The 17,850-nt window shown below is 42.5% G+C and overlaps 1 protein-coding gene across 3 annotated transcripts in view; it reads right to left on the reverse strand.

The window, feature by feature from the left end:
- Positions 1–17,850, reverse strand: part of ST6GAL2 (ST6 beta-galactoside alpha-2,6-sialyltransferase 2) — a 233,730-nt gene that overhangs the window by 84,730 nt on the left and 131,150 nt on the right. For all 3 annotated transcript variants that reach the window (XR_013232108.1, XR_013232105.1, XR_013232107.1), the window contains exon 2: positions 16,348–16,430. The gene's annotated coding sequence lies outside the window, so the exon portion shown is untranslated. The remainder of the gene's footprint in view (positions 1–16,347; positions 16,431–17,850) is intronic.

A 17,850-nucleotide genomic window follows, 5' to 3' on the forward strand; every position in this document is an offset into this window, starting at 1 on the left:
TACTTGGCAATGAAACTTACTGGGTGTTTTAGGACTAGTCAGTCCCTGTCTGCCTGACTTATAGGGGGAAATTGTTGTACTGAACTTAGAGTGGGTTAAAAATATCAGCTAGATAAAAGCTCCCCAAACTTGGTTGGTTATTTGGGAAGGAAGTGTCTTCATACAAAACATAAACAGGATGACATCAAAATGAAGCATCTCAGGTAATTAAGTCTACAAATCTCTCAATTTTTTTTCTTTGGGCTGGTTCTAAGACAGCTGACTCTTAACTCTCAGTTCATGCCCTTGAATGAGCCGGGCTGTTGGACTCATCATCATCGGTTTTATTTACGGCCATGGACCATCCAATAAAAAGCATAAAAGTACAGATTAGAAATAATCAGTTTTAAAATAGATAAAAGTTAGCTATATAGAACTATATATTACAGGGGACCCAATATATACCAACAGTTAATATGTAGGGTTAGACCAGCTCTTTGTTTTTGTAGCTGCCCAAGAATACTACCACTGGACTCTAGGCTAGCCCAGTTTATAGCTGGTAACTTTTAAATATATCTTGTTAAACTGTTGACTCCTCTCTGCTGCCTCTACCTTATCTTCTTTAACCACTCCCCTTTCCATTCCCATTTGAGCCAGTTTGGTGTTGTGGTTAGGAGTGTGGACTTCTAATCTGGCAAGCTGGGTTCGATTCTGCACTCCCCCACATGCAGCCAGCTGGGTGACCTTGGGCTCGCCACAGCACTGATAAAGCTGTTCTGACCAGCAGTAATTTCAGAGCTCTCTCAGCCTCACCTCCCTCACAGGGTGTTTGTTGTGGGGAGAGGAAAGGGAAGGTAACTGTAAGCCACTTTGAGACTCCTTCGGGTAGAGAAATGCAGCATATAAGAACTAACTCTTCTCCTCCTCCTCCGGCAAAAAATATAATACACAATTTTGCTTTCTTGGTTACTTTTTATTGCCTTGTATAAAACCACAGAACTTAAATGTAACAATGGTATACGAGTATATCTCTCCTCAACCAGTTGGAGCAACTGCAGCAAAATGAATTTGACAGCATTTGGGCAAGTCCTTCAACATGTCTGAGACACAGCTTTGAGGGTCAGTTATGGCTCATACACAACTACTCCCCAGCGTTTTGTTCCTGCAGGAACAAAAGAATACATTTGATGTAATAGTTGAAAGATTTCTTTGCCTGGCCAGAACGGCCTGCAGCATGCACCAGCACAATATTCCAGTTGTGGGGAGAAAAACTACAGAGAACTGCTGGTGATAATTTCCAAAATTTTCTGTATAGTTTCTTCAGTTCCATGGAAACCGCCCTGAGCCTTCGGGGAGGGCAGTATATAAATGTGATAAATAAATAAATAATAAATAAAAGCAATGGCTTCTACTCCCTTTTAAGCCATTTTGAGTCCACGTTGGGGAGAAAGGTAGGGTTGTCAAGGAAGTAAATAAATAGCTCCAAAGACACTGGAGAGGCAAACTAGATAAAACGGTAGTGACTTGCTCAAGATTACAAATTGCACCCAAGATCAAGGCTGAGTGATGCAGCTTTAAATACCTGACCTCCAAGGTCCATTTTGAACACTTCCGTCGTTAGGGAGTTCTCCACTGATCACTCTCTTGTCCCAATAAAGCACATGTTTTAGGTAAACCGGTGCAAAGGCTGCTAATTATTGGGTAGAATAGTATTTTGCTAGGCTTGTGGATACTATAGAAATGCAGTTTAGCTTAGCCAGGGCCATGTTAAATTGCTTGGCAACTTGCAAGTGGGCCACTGCTGTCAAAAGCAGAAGTTCATAGACAACAAGCTTGCCCGGAGTGCTGAGATAAGCTTATCAAGGGAAGTCAGGTGAGACCATCTGAGTAAACAGATGCAGGAGATTGTAACAGACACCAAGGATGCTGATTTTTGCAAATGGTCCTTGGAATGGATAGAGTCTGCAATGGAAATTTACTCTGAAGTCTTACATTTCAGTCCTGGCTACAGCTTTTACTCATGCTTAATACTATGGAATCTGAGTATAATTGAAGGGAACAGGCCTGGTTCTGTGATCACCATTCGCCTGGCAAATCAATCTTAAAGCTTGTTACCCATTTATCTGTTTGGACTTTTGGGTGAATTCCACCACAACACTTACAATGGCAAAATTAGATCTTATAGGTGTAGTGGTTAGGCCAGCTTGGTGTAGTGGTTAGGAGCACCGACTTCTAATCTGGTGAGCCGGGTTTGATTCCCTGCTCCTCCTTCACATGAAGCCAGCTGGGTGACCTTGGGCTCACCACTGATAAAGCTGTTCTGACTGAGCAGTTATTTCAGTGCTCTCTCAGCGTCACCTTCCTCACAGGGTGTCTGTTGTGGGGAGAGGAAAGGGAAAGCGATTGCAAGCCGCTTTGCAACGACCGTTGTAGAGAAAAGCGGCATATAAGAACTAACTCTTCATCTTCTAGGTCAGGTTAGTTAATAAGAAAAAGAATCAAATAGAAAAAAGGCCAATGTATTTGAACTAACAAAGTCCCATCTAGCTTTTGAATTTTATTTTAAAAATTGCCTTCATCTGGATTGCAGCAAAGACATGCAATTAAAAATGACCTCAGGATGTAACCTTAAATCTTGCTAATCCCAAGATGTACAATGCCTCTGACAATGTCAGGGTTTTTTATGTACCAATCTTGGAGCTTCAGCAAGTAGCACCAAGTCAACTCTGGTATGTGTCAGCTTTCCACTAAAGGTACTGCTTTAGAGTACAAGCTGAACGTGCCAGAATAGTATTCGCTATTGTAGTCAGAGGTGGGGACAGGCCTACAGGTCTCTAACTTCATCAGCTGGCCCACCTTGCCAACTGCTGATGCTGGAAGCAATATAATTCATGTAGGTAACGTTTTCAAGTCCTTGATCCTTAGCACACATTCATGTAAAGATACCTGCATACCATCCTTCACAGTATCTTGAAACCTACTTTGCATTTGGTGCCATGTAATTCAGATAAGTCTGTCACAAACTGCAGGCTTCTTCATTGTACCCTGAAACACTCCTCCCTGCCTGTACCATCCAGATTGATGAAGATCTCTTGGGAACTTAGAAACTTGCTCTGTTGATTTTGGAATTTTCTACAAACCAGTGTAATTGCTTATCAATCTTTCTTCAGGTCTAGATACACATCTTAGTTAAGGGGATAGTGTGTTATTCCTCTGGTGTTCCAAAGTGTCATGTATGAAAAGTGGAGGGGGGACTCTATGGCTAATTTTATCTGACATTACAAAAATACCTTGACAGGCAGTTTAATTTCTGACAAACAACGTAGAAAATGTATACTTCCAGTTTGCATTCCTTCTCACAACACATTTTTGGAATATCTGTTTAATTCTAATGTCTTTTACGGGTAAAATGTGTGAATTGCAGTTTACATAATAATTCTAGAACAAAAACCTAAAATTCACATTAAAAAAAACCTAGACACCCCTTTCCATTCCTTAGACTTGACAAGCCAAGTCTTATGAATGCACAAAGATTCCCACCTCTCATTATTTATCCTCATTTTCCAGAGTAGCAGTATGCTGTGACCAGATTGTCCCACTTTTGGAGAGACATCTGGGGGCACCAGGCAAATTGTACTTATGTTGCAAGTAAATATATATATCTATGAAAGTTTTTGTTGCTCTATATAGACCAAATTTTTAATCAAGAACCTCCTCAGTCAATGGTGTCCCCCTTTACCAATGTTAAAATCTGGTCACCTTACAGTATGCCCAATGCCCCCCCCCCCAATGTATCACTATAAAAGTGTTTGAGCGTGAAATAGGTCTTGCTCACAGAAGAGTGTGTATTTTCTTGGACAGAAGGCTTCTTTGAGTCACACAGTCTTCTGCTGAACTCCCTCCAACCCCCCCTGAAAAGCCCAAAGCCCTGGTTTGGCTCCATGTAACCTGCTATAGAAGGACTTAAGGATAGCTACAGGCATGCAGGCTGGAATGTCATAGGGTTGGCAGCCTCCAGGAGGAGTCTGGAGATCTCCCAGAATTACAACTGATCTTGTGAAAGGCAGAATGCACAGGCTGATGCCCACCCTCCCTATTTCCAGCCACCTTTGAACACTCCCCCCCCCTGGGGGGCAAAATTAAAGCAACCTCCCTACAATACATGCTGCTTATGAGGAGACTTGATAGTTGGCATGAGCAGGTCAAGGCATAGGTATATTTATTTATTTATTCAATTTATTGACCGCCACTCCCAAAGGCTCGTAGCGGAACCTTCAACCCCCCCCCCCCCATTCATCTACTAGAGGGATGAATTATAACACTGTTTAACATATATTAAAGCTGTAAAGGTGTATGTGTATATAGGTATACATTTATGAAAGTTCTAAAAAAAATCTATATCTGTCTCAGAACAATTTTTCAAGGCAGTGACCACTGACCAGGGAAGAAAAGATGTCACCTGTTTTCCTTTTTTCCTGTTCATTTGTACTTAAATAACTCCTACATACACTCATCCAAAACATTCCAGAGCTTCCATTTTAAGGAGAGTTAAGATTGTCTCCCATACATACAATCTGAGTTACCAGTCTGGATGCTTGAGTTAAAAGTGTCCGTCTATTAAATGAATGCTGTAGAAAAAGTATGGAAAAGATTGCTCAAAATTAATGCCCCCCCTGCACATTCCATGCAATTGGGGATAATAGGGCTCATTACTGATGATGCATGGTCTCAACTTCTCATATTGAAAAGGTTAAATGAAATAATCACTTTTTCCAAATCACACTGGTGTCCAAGTATTAAAAAAATATATCTGCTGAATCATAAAAATGATGTGATTTTATATGGCATTTTGTCTCTTGTTAAAACAGTGTGCATCAGTCAGAAAGAAAACATATTCTAGCTAATCGTTAAGAGACAGAACATGCCAGCTTTTATGTTCTTGGGTTTATGGCTACCTAACATGGGGGGATTATGCAGTTTCTCAATTCCTTCCCTAAATGATGGAGCATTAAACCGTGTCCCTTTGATGTCCCTTCAGATGCTACAGAAGGGCATTTATACATTTTGGAGTGTTAATGAAGCCTTCGTTCTCATTGAGATGGGAAGCTTGTGTTAGTGGACATGGTATATAATTTCAGACTTCAGTTTGGAACTCAAATACTGGAATATACCACCAAACAACAACAAAAAATCATTTACTCAGTAAACTGGATGTCAGAAAGAAAGGTTTTCGCCTAACCTTTTCACAGATACATTTTTTATAAGCATGCTAAACTTTATGATCACTGGATTGTATAAACCCCAGTATGGATTGATGGTATAGTTCAAAGGTGCCTATACTACTTCAGGGAGAGTTATGCCTTAGAGCTGTGACAGGCTTGCCAGTCACCCACTAAGGACAGGGGATCTTCCTTGTTGCTGCTCAGAGCCCAGGTGAGGAAAACACAGCAGCAAACTGGGAAACATTGGTAATGTCCCAACGTACTGACATCACTCCCAGTATACCAGGAAGTGACATCACCAGAGGACACCAGGGCATGCTCTAGCTTTTGGGGGAAATACTATTGTTACTCAAAAGTTTTTCCAAAATGCCAGAATGTCCTTGGCATCCCTCAGCAACATACTGATATCCCCTCAATGTGCATGGGGAGTGTTGTCAATGTGTCACCAGCAATATCATTATGTTGCCAGCAAGAGCGCCCAGCACTTATAAGGTCCCCCATCAGGACAACTCATTAAACATGACATCCCACTGAGAGAGATTCCATAGTATTCAATATGACCTTCAATTGAATGTTGAATAGCATTAATTCATACATTCACCCCTCAGTAATCTTTCTTTTCTGATCCAAACACCATTCATAAATATTTTGTGATATTGAACAAACACATATATGGTGGACTTTCATGAAAAATCACTATGAACAAACATTTTCTAAAAATGAAAAGGACAGACCCGAACCAATGGAATGAAATTAATTCAAAAGAAATTCTGTCTAAACATCCGGAAGAAGTTCCTGACAGAGTGGTTTCTCAGTGGAACAGGCTTCCTCAGGAGGTAGTGGGTTCTCCATCTTTGGAAAATTTTAAACAGAGGCTGGATAGCCATCTGACGGAGAGACTGATTCTGTGAAGGTTCAAGGGGGTGGCAGGTTACAGTGGATGAGCAATAGAGTTGTGAGTATCCAGTATAGTGCAGGGGGTTGGACTAGATGACACAGGAGGTCCCTTCCAACTCTATTGTTCTATGATTCCATAATTCTATTCCTACTGTCTAAAAATGTCAAAATCATCACCAATTTATAGAGTTAACTTCAGACTAAATGGCCATTTCCCTACGTCTCCCTTTTCCACTGCAGTCCTCCTTTGTGTCATGCTCCAGGGTTCCCTTCCTCCCCACCCCCGAGAAGCATTTTATGGCGGTTAATAGGCTATAGTGATGAAGAAGGAAGAAAAGTTCCATTCTGCAGCGGGAAAGCTTAGTCCAGAGATCACTAAAATTGACCCACTTCCCCCACATGAACTGTAATGAGAGTTCTTTGAACACCAAGCATTCATAAACAGTGGGTGTCTGATCACGAGCATCAAGAATTCCGTGGAAATTGTATTTTTCATTCTACAACTTGTCAATGAGCTACAGTTTATGCCATATTTCATATTTATAATACATGGAAATGGTTGAGACTGAGATATATAATTTTCTTCCCCTATACATAAAAAGCAGTTATTTACAAATGCCAAGAAATAAAGTGATCTTCAACACAGTACATATTTATACCGAGATGGCTCTTTTGATCGCTGTCTCCAGATCAACTGAGATAGTAGCTGTGTATCATGCCACAAAAAAGTCTCCAAGATTTGCTTCTCTCTTTATACTATAAACTTTCCCACTGTGTTTAATCAATCACTTCATAGCCAATATTCGCTATGAACCAAAGGGCAAGAGTCAGAGGACTCTTGGCCTGTGGCTCTTAGCCTGCAGATCAGGCCTGAGGACTCTGCATCACTCTAGATTAAGCTGCCCATCCGTCCCAAAAATCCGAGGATACATCCGCTTCCCTGGTCTTCGCCCCAGGTCCCGTCCGGGTCCTCAAATGTCCCGCCAGCGGCCTGCCAGCTGGAGCCGACGCCACGCAGGCGCACAAAAGGCGCGCAGGTGTGCAGAAGGCTCGAGGGACAGGCATGGGGCCAGAGAGAGGGAGGGAGGGAGAGGGAGGCAGCCGCTGCTGCACGCACCCCACCACGGTGGCAGCATGTCCCGCCTTACAGCCCCCAAATTCTGGTCACCTTACTCTAGATACATTTAAACCAATTGCCTGTTATGAAGGTAGCTACAAATGGACTGATATCCTCTTTTATTGAGGATATTCCTGGGGGGGCTGGGGGGTACGCTTCTGGTTGTGGGTGATTCAGTCATTAGGAATGGTGGGATAGTTTTAAAAGTTTATTTCTTATTGAGAATATAGAGACGGGAGTCTGTGACAGGCATGGTGACTTGCCTGCCTGGTGCAAATAGGTAAGTTGAGTTAGCAGTGTATGTTGGCATGAATGACATTGGGAAATGGATAAGTGTGGTCCTGGAAGAAAAATGTAGGTTACTAGGCTTAAAGTTAAAGGCCAGGACCTCAAAAGTAGCATTCTCAGAAGTACTGCACAGGGCCAGCTAGACAGGCATAGATCAGAAGTTTGTTAGAATTGCAATCAGCAAGTAATTTGGTGAAGTCAGCAGTTAAGCTGTTGAAGCAACTAAGCTGTACCTGTGTGCTCACTAGTGGCATCAAGTGGTTACTTGGTGAGGTTGCTGTAGAAAAACCCTGAGCACATGCTCTGGAGATTCCTTTGTTTAAGGTGGACTCCTGTTCGCTTCCTCTTTCTTCAGGAAGAGAAGCTTTTCTACTGAGAATGTGGCACTGTGCCAAGCCAATGAAGAGGTCTTAACTGTGCAAGGGAGAGGCAAAGTTTACCTCAAGCTGAAGGATACATATGGAAAGAATTTGGGCTGTATTTAAAGGATGCCCTCTTTGTTCCTGAGATCCAGGATATTTTAATTTCATGTAGGTGGGTGAGGCTGAGAGAGCCCTGATATTACTGGTCGGTCAGACCAGTTTTCTCATTGCTGTGGTGAGCCCATGGTCACCCAGCTGGCTGCATGTGGGGGAGCGCAGATTCAAACCTGGCTTGCCAGATTAGAAGTCTGCACTCCTAACCACTATACCAAGTTGGTGGGGGAACTGTAATAATGAAAAAGAATTCCTGCACCATTTTGTTTAAGGAATGCAATAGAAAAATCCCCCTAGAGTCATAAGGCAACTTTTTTGTCTTTTGCAACTTTTTGTAAGTAAATGGAGGCAGGCCATGTCCCCTCCAAGGGCCCTCGTAGAAATGAGCTCTCCAGGGGACAAGGGCGCTCTAGTGGCAAGGTAAATAATTGCAGCCATGAAAAATGCCTGTACAGAGGGCATGCTATACTAGCACACAGGTCATACCACTCTGCGAAGAGGCTTCTAAAGGACTGTAATGTGCTAGTCATTGAATGCAAGGCTAGCAGCAGGAGATGAAAGATCTGTGTAGGGATAGGGAACTGAGCTGTCATAGGAACCACCCACCTAAGGATCTAGAGGTGATGGACGGGTCATTGCATTTGCTGGCAGGGGCTCATGGGAATTGTAGTCCATGGGCATCTGGAGGGACGCAGTTTGACTACCCCTGGTTTATTCAATCCTCTCTTGAAGCTGGCTAAGTTTGGGGCTGACCCCACTTCTTATAGCAGTGAATTCCAAGCGTTAATGACTCTTTGGGTGTTGTAGTTATTTACATGTTAGGGAAAAACTAAGTTCCATGTATTGATTTTTATGTTCCGTGTAAACTGCCTTGAGCCTCAGGGGAGGGCGGTAAATAAACAAACAAATAAAATGCTTCCTTTTATCTGTTCTAGGCTTCCTGCTCATTAATTTCATTGAGTACCCATGATTTCTTGTATTGTGATAAAGGAGAAAAGGTATTTTGCTACCCCATGCATTATTTTGTAAACGTCTATCATGTCATACCTCAATCGTTCAAGATCCCTAACTCCTCTAACCTTTCTTCATAGGGAAGGTGTTCTATCTCTTCAATCATTTTAGCTGCATTTCCCCCCAATGCCATAGTACATTTTTTCAGATGTAGTGACCTGAATGGGACACAATATTCCAAATGAGGCCACACCATAGATTTATACAGGGACATCATGATGCTTGCTATTAATTACCTTTCTAAAATAAATACCTTTAAAAAAAAACTTGTCCATTAATGATTTGGAATTAGGAATAAACAGTGAAATGGGTAAAAGTGAGGATGACAGTGAGAGCCAGGGAGAACTGTGAGGTGCTCCAGAAGGATCTGTTGAGGCTGGCTAAGTGAGCATCAAATTGTCAAATAAAACTCAGCATAGGCAAGTGGGAAGTAATGCATATTGGAGCCAAAAGTTACTATTATAAATATACGTTGATGGGATCCAAACTGGCAGTAAAGTTTTCTCTGATTCTTGTAGATGCAGAAACTAGAGCTCCTGCAGGGCACTGTGAGAACACCCATGAATGAATTTATCCAGAACTAGATAGCTCAGGAGCCATTAATGAACACTGAATATTTAGAGACACTGAAGTGGTATGTGATTTAAAAAATAATTTTTTAAAGCTTTCCCCCATGTGATTTTAAACAATTGTGGCTGGGAGGGAGGGGCAGCTGTGGCAAAGCAGTACGTGAACACGTGTGGACTGTTACTTCTTTACAAAACCAAACAATGATTGGGCGGTCCATTGTCTCACCTGTTGATTCCTGTAATCATAACATGTGAGCAGCAGGCAAAGAGCCAAACTGGCAGGTGACAGAGCATCACTTTATTCAACTGGAACGTCGTGCATGTATACCACTTATGAGCTATACTTTTTGACCATCCCTTACACTTTTCATTTTAAAACCTAAGTAAAGATTGTCCTTCTGCAGAAAGGACTGGCTGTTTGGAATTAAGAGCTGTCAGTTGGACAATATAAGTTTGTGTTCCTTAAGTAGCTCTGTGACAGTAAGGAGCAATAATGGGAAAGCAATAGCTGAAATGATCTCATTTCTTTTTGCTTATTAGGAGAAGTGTTTCATTCCCCCTTGAACTACATCTATGACTGAGCAGAAAATGGATTCTCCTTTAGCACACTGTTGATTGCACAGTACTCTGTTTGCTCTCCCTGGCCTGCATACCTTTTATTATTATTATTATTATTTCACCTCACACATCTTTCACTGCTCAGCTGCACGGATTCTATAAAGCTGGTTTACTGTACGATGCAAAAACAAACTAATTTGGTACTCCATGCAGTTCATTCTGATTAGGGCAAATCAGATCTTTCGACTAGTAAGACTCTGCCTGTGACAACAAAGTGGAAACCCCCAGGTTGCCACAGATTACAAAGGAAATTAATTTGCACTTCCCAAGAAACGTGGAAGCACACAATGAAAATATTTCTGTAGTGACTCAGATCCTTGTAGCACATTTTGAACTCCGTCCTGTGGCCATTGCAGAATGGCAGCTTTTCCATATCTGTATCTTTTCTGTTATCTGTATCTTTTTCCTGTTCCCTGTAAACCGCCCTGAGCCTTCAGGGAGGGCGGTATATAAATATTAAATAAATAAATAAATAAATAAAATATCAATGCAAATTTCTGTTTTGAGGAAGCAATCCTGATCAGTGATTCCTTGGGAAGGAAGACACTGTGCACAGAGCTCTTCTGTATGGCAGGCTCTGTCATTAACTGGTGGTTTGGATGGCTCCTTAGAGCTGCTGTCCCTCTTCCCTGGAGCAAATCTGCATTGTGGCTGACACAGGAGCTCTTTGTGCCCATCAGAGCACAGGCAGGACTCAGGCTCTGAAGTCATCAGCAATTAAAATTGAACCACACTAAACCAAGGGCAGAAACATTGGCTGCCGGAGCTCAGTTTACAGGAGATTTGGGGGCCCAGAGAGTATGAATACGGTAAACAGATACACACACATTTAAAATAAACAAAATCAATCTTTCAAGGTCGGTTGGCAGAATGACGCCTCACCCTCCACCCATGCAGCCAAGACGTTCTGTTTGGGTTTTAACATCCACCTCCTGTCGTCTCAGTGGTACTACAGCCGGTGCACAACTTAGCTCTGAACAAACAGAGATGACGATCCTGTCTCTGGCAGCTTGAGGCTGCACTCTGACTAGGGAAAAAGTGACTTGGCAATTCTTTGTTGATTTGGAGACTGTTTCCAGATGAACAAGGAAAACAAACACCCCCTCAGCCATTTTCGATCACTGCCATTGTCATCTGTGCACCATACATAGGTTTTTAAATTGGTTCTGCCATTCTCTTAATTAGATTCTAAATAGGCGGCCTGGGCATTGCTCGGTTTGCTCCCAGAACCAGTTCAAATGGCTCAGTTTCCAAACCTTTAATTGCATCAAGGAATGGAGTGTAATCTAAGCTCCAATAAGGTAACAGACCAACATTGCCTACTTTGGGTTGGGAAATTCCTAGAGATTTTCTTTTGGTCATAGTCTCTGTCCTCCAAAGCAGCCATTTTCTCCAGTGGTACTGATCTCTGTTATTTGCAGACCAATGGTAATTCTCTGAGATCTCCAGGCCCTACCTGGAGGTTGGCAAATCTATAACAGGCATAGGAATTGTGATGAGTGTTGCCTGGTCCCTCTTGGCAACTGGTGGGGGATGAGGAGGGGGACTTACCACGAATTGGAAATAGGCCTAGCTGATGTTGCTATAACGTGTTTACATAACTTCCAACATGACCTCAAAGTGACATCATCATGCAGCAACATTGGGGTGAAGATATGGGACAGAGACTGGGGAAGGTGGAGTTTGGGGCAGTGAAGGAGATAAGTGTGGATGTGATTGCATACAATCTGCCCTCTGGAACTTCCAGTCCTCCAGGAAAACTGGCCTCTGTAGTCTGGATATCACATTTAATTCCAGAAGAACTCTACCCCCCCCCCCACCTGTAGGTCAGCAAGACAACTCCTTCCCAAGAGATCAGGGCAGTGAGCATAATTCCTCCTTTTCTGTGTCACCCTTACAACCACCCTCTGAGTCAGAATAAGTTGAGCCCGAGATGCGAATTGAGGATTCCCAGATCCTACTTCATTGGTGTAACTGGTGTAGACCCAACTTGGTGTAGCGGTTAAGAGCGGTGGCTTCTAATCTAGCAAGACTGGTTTGATTCCCCACTCCCCCATATGCAGCCCGCTATGTGACATTGGGCTCACCACAGGACTGATAAGTGCTACTCTCACAGAACAGTAATCTCAGGGCTCTCTCAGCCTCACCTACCTCACAGGGTGCCTGTTGTGGGGAAAGGAAGGGAATGTGATTGTAAGCCACTTTGAAACTCCTCTGGGCAGTGAAACCAGGGCAGAGTCTGCACTTACTTTGTTTATTCCATTGTCAATCCTGTTGAATTCAGATGGATTTGAACTCAGGTCTTCCTCTCCCTCCCCCCATTGAAACAGGAAAGTGTTCTGCACGTGGTTAGGGTAGTTCAGAATGGGGGAGGGAGCCAAGCCTCTTTCTTTCTTTTCCTGAAGGTGTGGGGGGGAGAGGAGCCAAGCAGGGAGCCTCTTTCTTTTATTGGAGGGGGGAGAGAGGATCGAAGAAGGCAGAGGAGGGAGAAAAAAAATCCAAGACCGACAGAAGTTGAGAGAAATTAGGAGCTTCTTCTTTAAGGAAAGCTTGTCACATGGGCACCTTTGGCCAATCAGGGTGTCTCTACCACGGAGCAAAGCCCAAATTCAAAACAGCCTGCTTTCTCAATCTGAATGTTAAAATATTGAGGTTTAAAAGCACTCTTAAGATATCGCACAATAAAAGTAGGGTCACTCTGGATCAATCCTTCTTGCTGCAGAAGGAAAATTTAAATTGCCCCAAATCAAAACGGAAATCGTAGTCTGTGTAGATGGCAGGGACTGAATCAACCTGGGATTGGAATAAAAGCTCCGTGCAGTTTACACCCATCTCTCCTTCTTCTTCTGTAGTACTCTGCCTCTTCCAGCCAATAATCCCTACCCTTTATTTATTTTCCTCCTATCTCAGGTCCTATTGTATCTGGGCGACATCCTTTACCCTAACACTGCCCATTTTCTGTGTCTAACCGCAGTCTTACTCAACCTTCCCAGCACTTTGTGACGAGAATGTGACATTCTGGCATCTTTCAGTAGCTGCCTTAGTTGCAAGGAACATTCTTCCACTGCTTTCTTAAATGTTTTGATCCGACTTGTCCACAGAATGTATATAAATATGGTTTAGATATCCAGAAACGAGTGGAATTTATCTGTCCACAGCATGAAAGTATCTCTGCTAAGCTACAGGAAATATTTGACACAAATGGTCTCTTGAAAGGTTGCTTAATATGTACCTGTCTGATATTATTCTAAGTAATTGAGTCAATGAGCAGGAGTGGGAAAACTGTCAATTCCTCAACACCGAGCTCCCCAAGGAGGATTAATGTTATAATTAATGCTAGTTGACATTTTACGCTTCTTCACACATACATGTGTGCCTTTTTCTTTATCCTTTGGCATTTGAATCAGATAAAACACAATCAACTGCTACGGAATTATTATTGGAACCTTCTTCTGCTTAGAAGAAGGTGGGACATTTTCAGTAAGAAAAGTGCCCATCTGCCTTTGTTGTCATTGATGTTTCTCTGGTATATCCAGTGGAGCAAAGCAATGCAGAAAGTGGAAAATCATTACCACTATCATTGCTCTCCCAAAGCACCTAAAATTACTAGGTGCTGTCCAATAAATTTCAGAAAAGACACTTTCCTGCCTGCAGGCTCACAATCTAAAACCAACTGACGTAAAACCAAGGGGAAGAGAGTGAATAAGAGAGATTGTAGGGAGGGGAGAGGAAGAAGAGTCTTTCAGGTTCTTGAAAAGCATTGCCTCATCACCCCTGGTGAGCATTTCCCTGTCATTATGGTTCCCAAATAGAGACCATCAGTCTCCTTGGTAATTATTGATATTTCAGTTCCCCACAGTTCCTCGCACAGGGCACACACACGAGAGAGAACACAGAAGACAAAAGTATTCTTTTCTTCTGAAATTGCAAACCTTATGAAGCACACAATCGCCTCTCCACGTAGGAACTACCTGAGTGTCTCCCTCCTTGGTTTGCGCTGAGAAGCCATTGGCCAGAAGGTCCAAATTTAAAGGAACAGAATCCCATAACAGACAATGAGCAAATAAAAAAGACTTACGCCTTTCTCCTGCAACAGCTTCTTCTGCCCGTACTCTCTAGCTACATCTCTTTAAGGCAATGGCAATTTGTACAGCTTGGTGTAGTGGTTAAGAGCAGCAGCTTCTAATGTGGTAAACTGGATTTGATTCCCTACTCCTCCACGTGCTGCTTGACTTTGGGATAGTAACCATCCTGTTAGAAACGGTTCTCATACAGCAGTTTCTCCAGGGCTCTCTCAGTCTCACCTACCTCACAGGGTGTCTGTTGTGGGAACAGGAAGCGTAGACTATTCTAAGCCACTCTGAGACTCTTTTGGGCAGTGAAAAGCAGGGTATAAAAACCAACTTTTCTACTGGGAAGGTCCTACTGGGAAACAATGTGTCATCGTCATTGCCCCCCCCCCCATGTCCTCATGATGCTTCTATGCCCTGTCTACACTTTCCCCATCTTCCATGCCATTGGTCTCAAATTTGCTTTGTTGGAATGGTCTTGGAAAGACTGCAGCAATACCAAGGTGATATCCATATGGAAAGGGAATGTCTACATCTTCCCAGTCCCACCCATATCAGCATTATTCTCCCTGCTGCAATTGCCTGTGCTGGCTACCCCCAAAGCATTCCTCCCATCTCAGATTGAAAATTGCAAACCTCACATGACTTACTCATGAATAAACAGTCCCAGAGGCTCCCCCAGCTCCTGCCCTGTTCTCTGATTTGAAAGAGGCCATGGTAACTTACTGGAAGCAGGGCTTGCTCTGAGGCCAGCTCCTCTTCCATCCAGCAAATTTCTGAAACCAGCAGGAAGATGGAGGTGAAGAGTTGATCCCTTGTTAAGCCCTTCCTGGCTGAGGGCTGACTCCTGATTGGGGATAAACTACCAGGGTGGGGCATTCCTGGGTGAGGGTTATCTTTTACTCATGAGTAAACTTTTGCTAAGTAACCCCATTGAATTGCTTATTTAAACACAGGTATTAGCTTCATTGCAAAATACATTGTATTTATTCTTTTATTCAAATATTTACAAGTGGGGGACCTTCAAGGACTTGCTGGAGGTGTCTCATTTCCCCCTGAATTCCCATTCTTTTCTCTTTCCCGAAAGTCCTCATAGCCTCTTCCCTTTTCCTGCCACTTTTTCCTTTTCCCAGCCACCAGACAGCCTGTACATGTTTCACCTTTCTCTCCGTTCTTCTCCCTGGCAGCCAATCTGGGGAAAGTGCACAGTTCTTGCCATAGGACTGGTGCAGTGGGGAGCCCCCCTTGTATCCGCCTCCCTGCACCATTTCCTTCTTCTCCTGACAGCCCCCTTAAACTTACCTTTCTCTGCTTCCTTTTCTTGTTCCACCACCCATCCTTCTATCTGCCTCCCAAATTCAGCTACAATTATTTATGTCATGTTTATTTCATTCACACCCCATCCTTCTCCACAACGGGACTACAAAGCAGCTCATACATACATACATACATACATACATACATACATACATACATACATACATACATGTTTCAATTTGTATTCTACCACTCTGAGTGGCTTGTGGCGGGTCACAGTCTAAAATCATCATACAACCTCCCCATAAAAGCCTAAAAATCCCAACCGCATTAAAACTCCATAAACCAGGGGCAAATGCTGGCAGGGGCTTCTGGGAATTGTAGTCCATGGACATCAGGAGGGCCGCAGTTTGACTACCCCTGCCATAAACCCTCCAGACAGCGACCAAAATCCCACCCCTCAGTTCACACACTCGTTCATACATACATATATCATTATAAAAGGAGATATGAAAACAACAAGGGTAAAAATCCTGGGCTTGGTTACTTAAAATTGGGTCTGTATTTTCACCCACCTGATCTAAGGGTGTGCATAGATCTATAGTGCAGCCTCATTTGGAACACCATGTACAGTTCTGGCCACTGTACCTTTAAAAAATCATGGTAAAAGTACAAAGGAGGGTAAGAATAATGACACCTTTAAGATCAACAAAGTTTTATTCAAGTTGTAAACTTTCTAGTGCACAGCACAGTTCATCAGACAGTGAAATGGAAATAACCAGACCACATATATAGGGAGAATGTCAGTCATGGATTAGTATGCAGCTTAATGAAGATGCTTACCAGATATGTAGGCCATGCAGGAATAACAAACTAAGTTCATAAGATCATCTTTCATTTGGCATCAACTCTGGGCGAAAGAAACACTGTAAGGGAATAAATAAAATCAAATACAGAGAAGGAGAGTTGGAGAACCTTTCCCCCCTCTTTCCGCGTTCTAGAACTTGATATAGATTCATGGAGGTCTATCAGTGGCTACTAGCTATGGTGAATGAGCAGAACCTCTACATTCAGGGGCATTGTTGGCCACCAGTGGAACTGGTTGGCTACAATGTGAGGCAGGATGCTGGAGTAGGTGGACCACTGGTGTGATCCAGCAGGATTCTTCTTGTGTTCTTATAGTCACAGCTTGGAGATCAGTTGTAGTGTATGCAAGCATGTAGTTTCTGATTGGCTAGCATTTCCAAGCACTGGTATACTGTATAAGAGGTGAGCAAGTAAATACTCATTGTTTTCATATTAAGAATATCAGTAATGGTAATTATACCAACTCTTGACTCCAATTAACTTTACAAATCTGCAGGGCCTCTGCTCCCTCCCTCCCAGAAATCCATCAATGCATTCTGTTCCTGGACCTGTTTGTACTGTTACCATTGTTACAATTAGTAGTATTAATGTTATGGTTATTTATATGTTATGGATTGTTTCTTGTATTGTTTCTATATTTTATGTAATCTGGCCTGAGCCTCTAGGGAGGATGGCATACAAATAAACAAACAAACAAATAAATCTGCTTTTCAGAAAAGGCAAATAACCTTCAAAAATAAAGCAGGCATTTCAAAATTGCTTAAAATATATTTTTTTCAGTTCATTATTTTTTATCTCCAAGGCACATTATTCTAAATCCACACTTCTTAGATACAAAACTTACTTAAGTGTTCAGGCTTTCTCCACGTGTAACATAAGCATCCACTTACATTCCATATACGTTTTAATGGAAACCCTCACAGCAGAATATTGACATATCCATCTTTTGTTCATTGGCTAGTACAGTGAGGGGCATAGTTCTCTTCTTCCTCGTGGAACAACATCCAAAATCATTGTTTAGGAATATTCAAATGAATCTGAGAATTAGCATGTCTAGGACTGAAGAGAACTGAGTTCACATCCCCCTCAGTCACTAGACTCACTGCATGGCCTTGGCCCCAGTTACTTTGTCGCTTCATTTATCTCACAGTGAGGAAACATTTATGCTGCTCTCCAGTCCTTGGATGAAGGGTGGAATATAAAATGATGGTTAGACAGACAGACAGAACGTTTTCAATGTACCTGAAGCAAAGAATGCTTCTGCGTAGAAATGCAACGATTAATGAATGCTACTGAATGCTAGCAGTACCTTACGTAAAGTCAGTCAGGTGCATTTCTGGAAGATGGGTAAGCTGAGAAAAATTCCTTTAAATATTTTTTAACAGTGGGGGGAAAAATCTCAATCTGTATCCTGTAGCAAAGTTGCAAGAGTCAAGAAAAAGACTAACAGCGCTGTTTATCAAATAAAACCACAGTCTT

The sequence above is a fragment of the Paroedura picta genome, chromosome 6 (genome assembly GCF_049243985.1).
Source record: "Paroedura picta isolate Pp20150507F chromosome 6, Ppicta_v3.0, whole genome shotgun sequence".
Lineage (NCBI taxonomy): Eukaryota > Metazoa > Chordata > Lepidosauria > Squamata > Gekkonidae > Paroedura > Paroedura picta.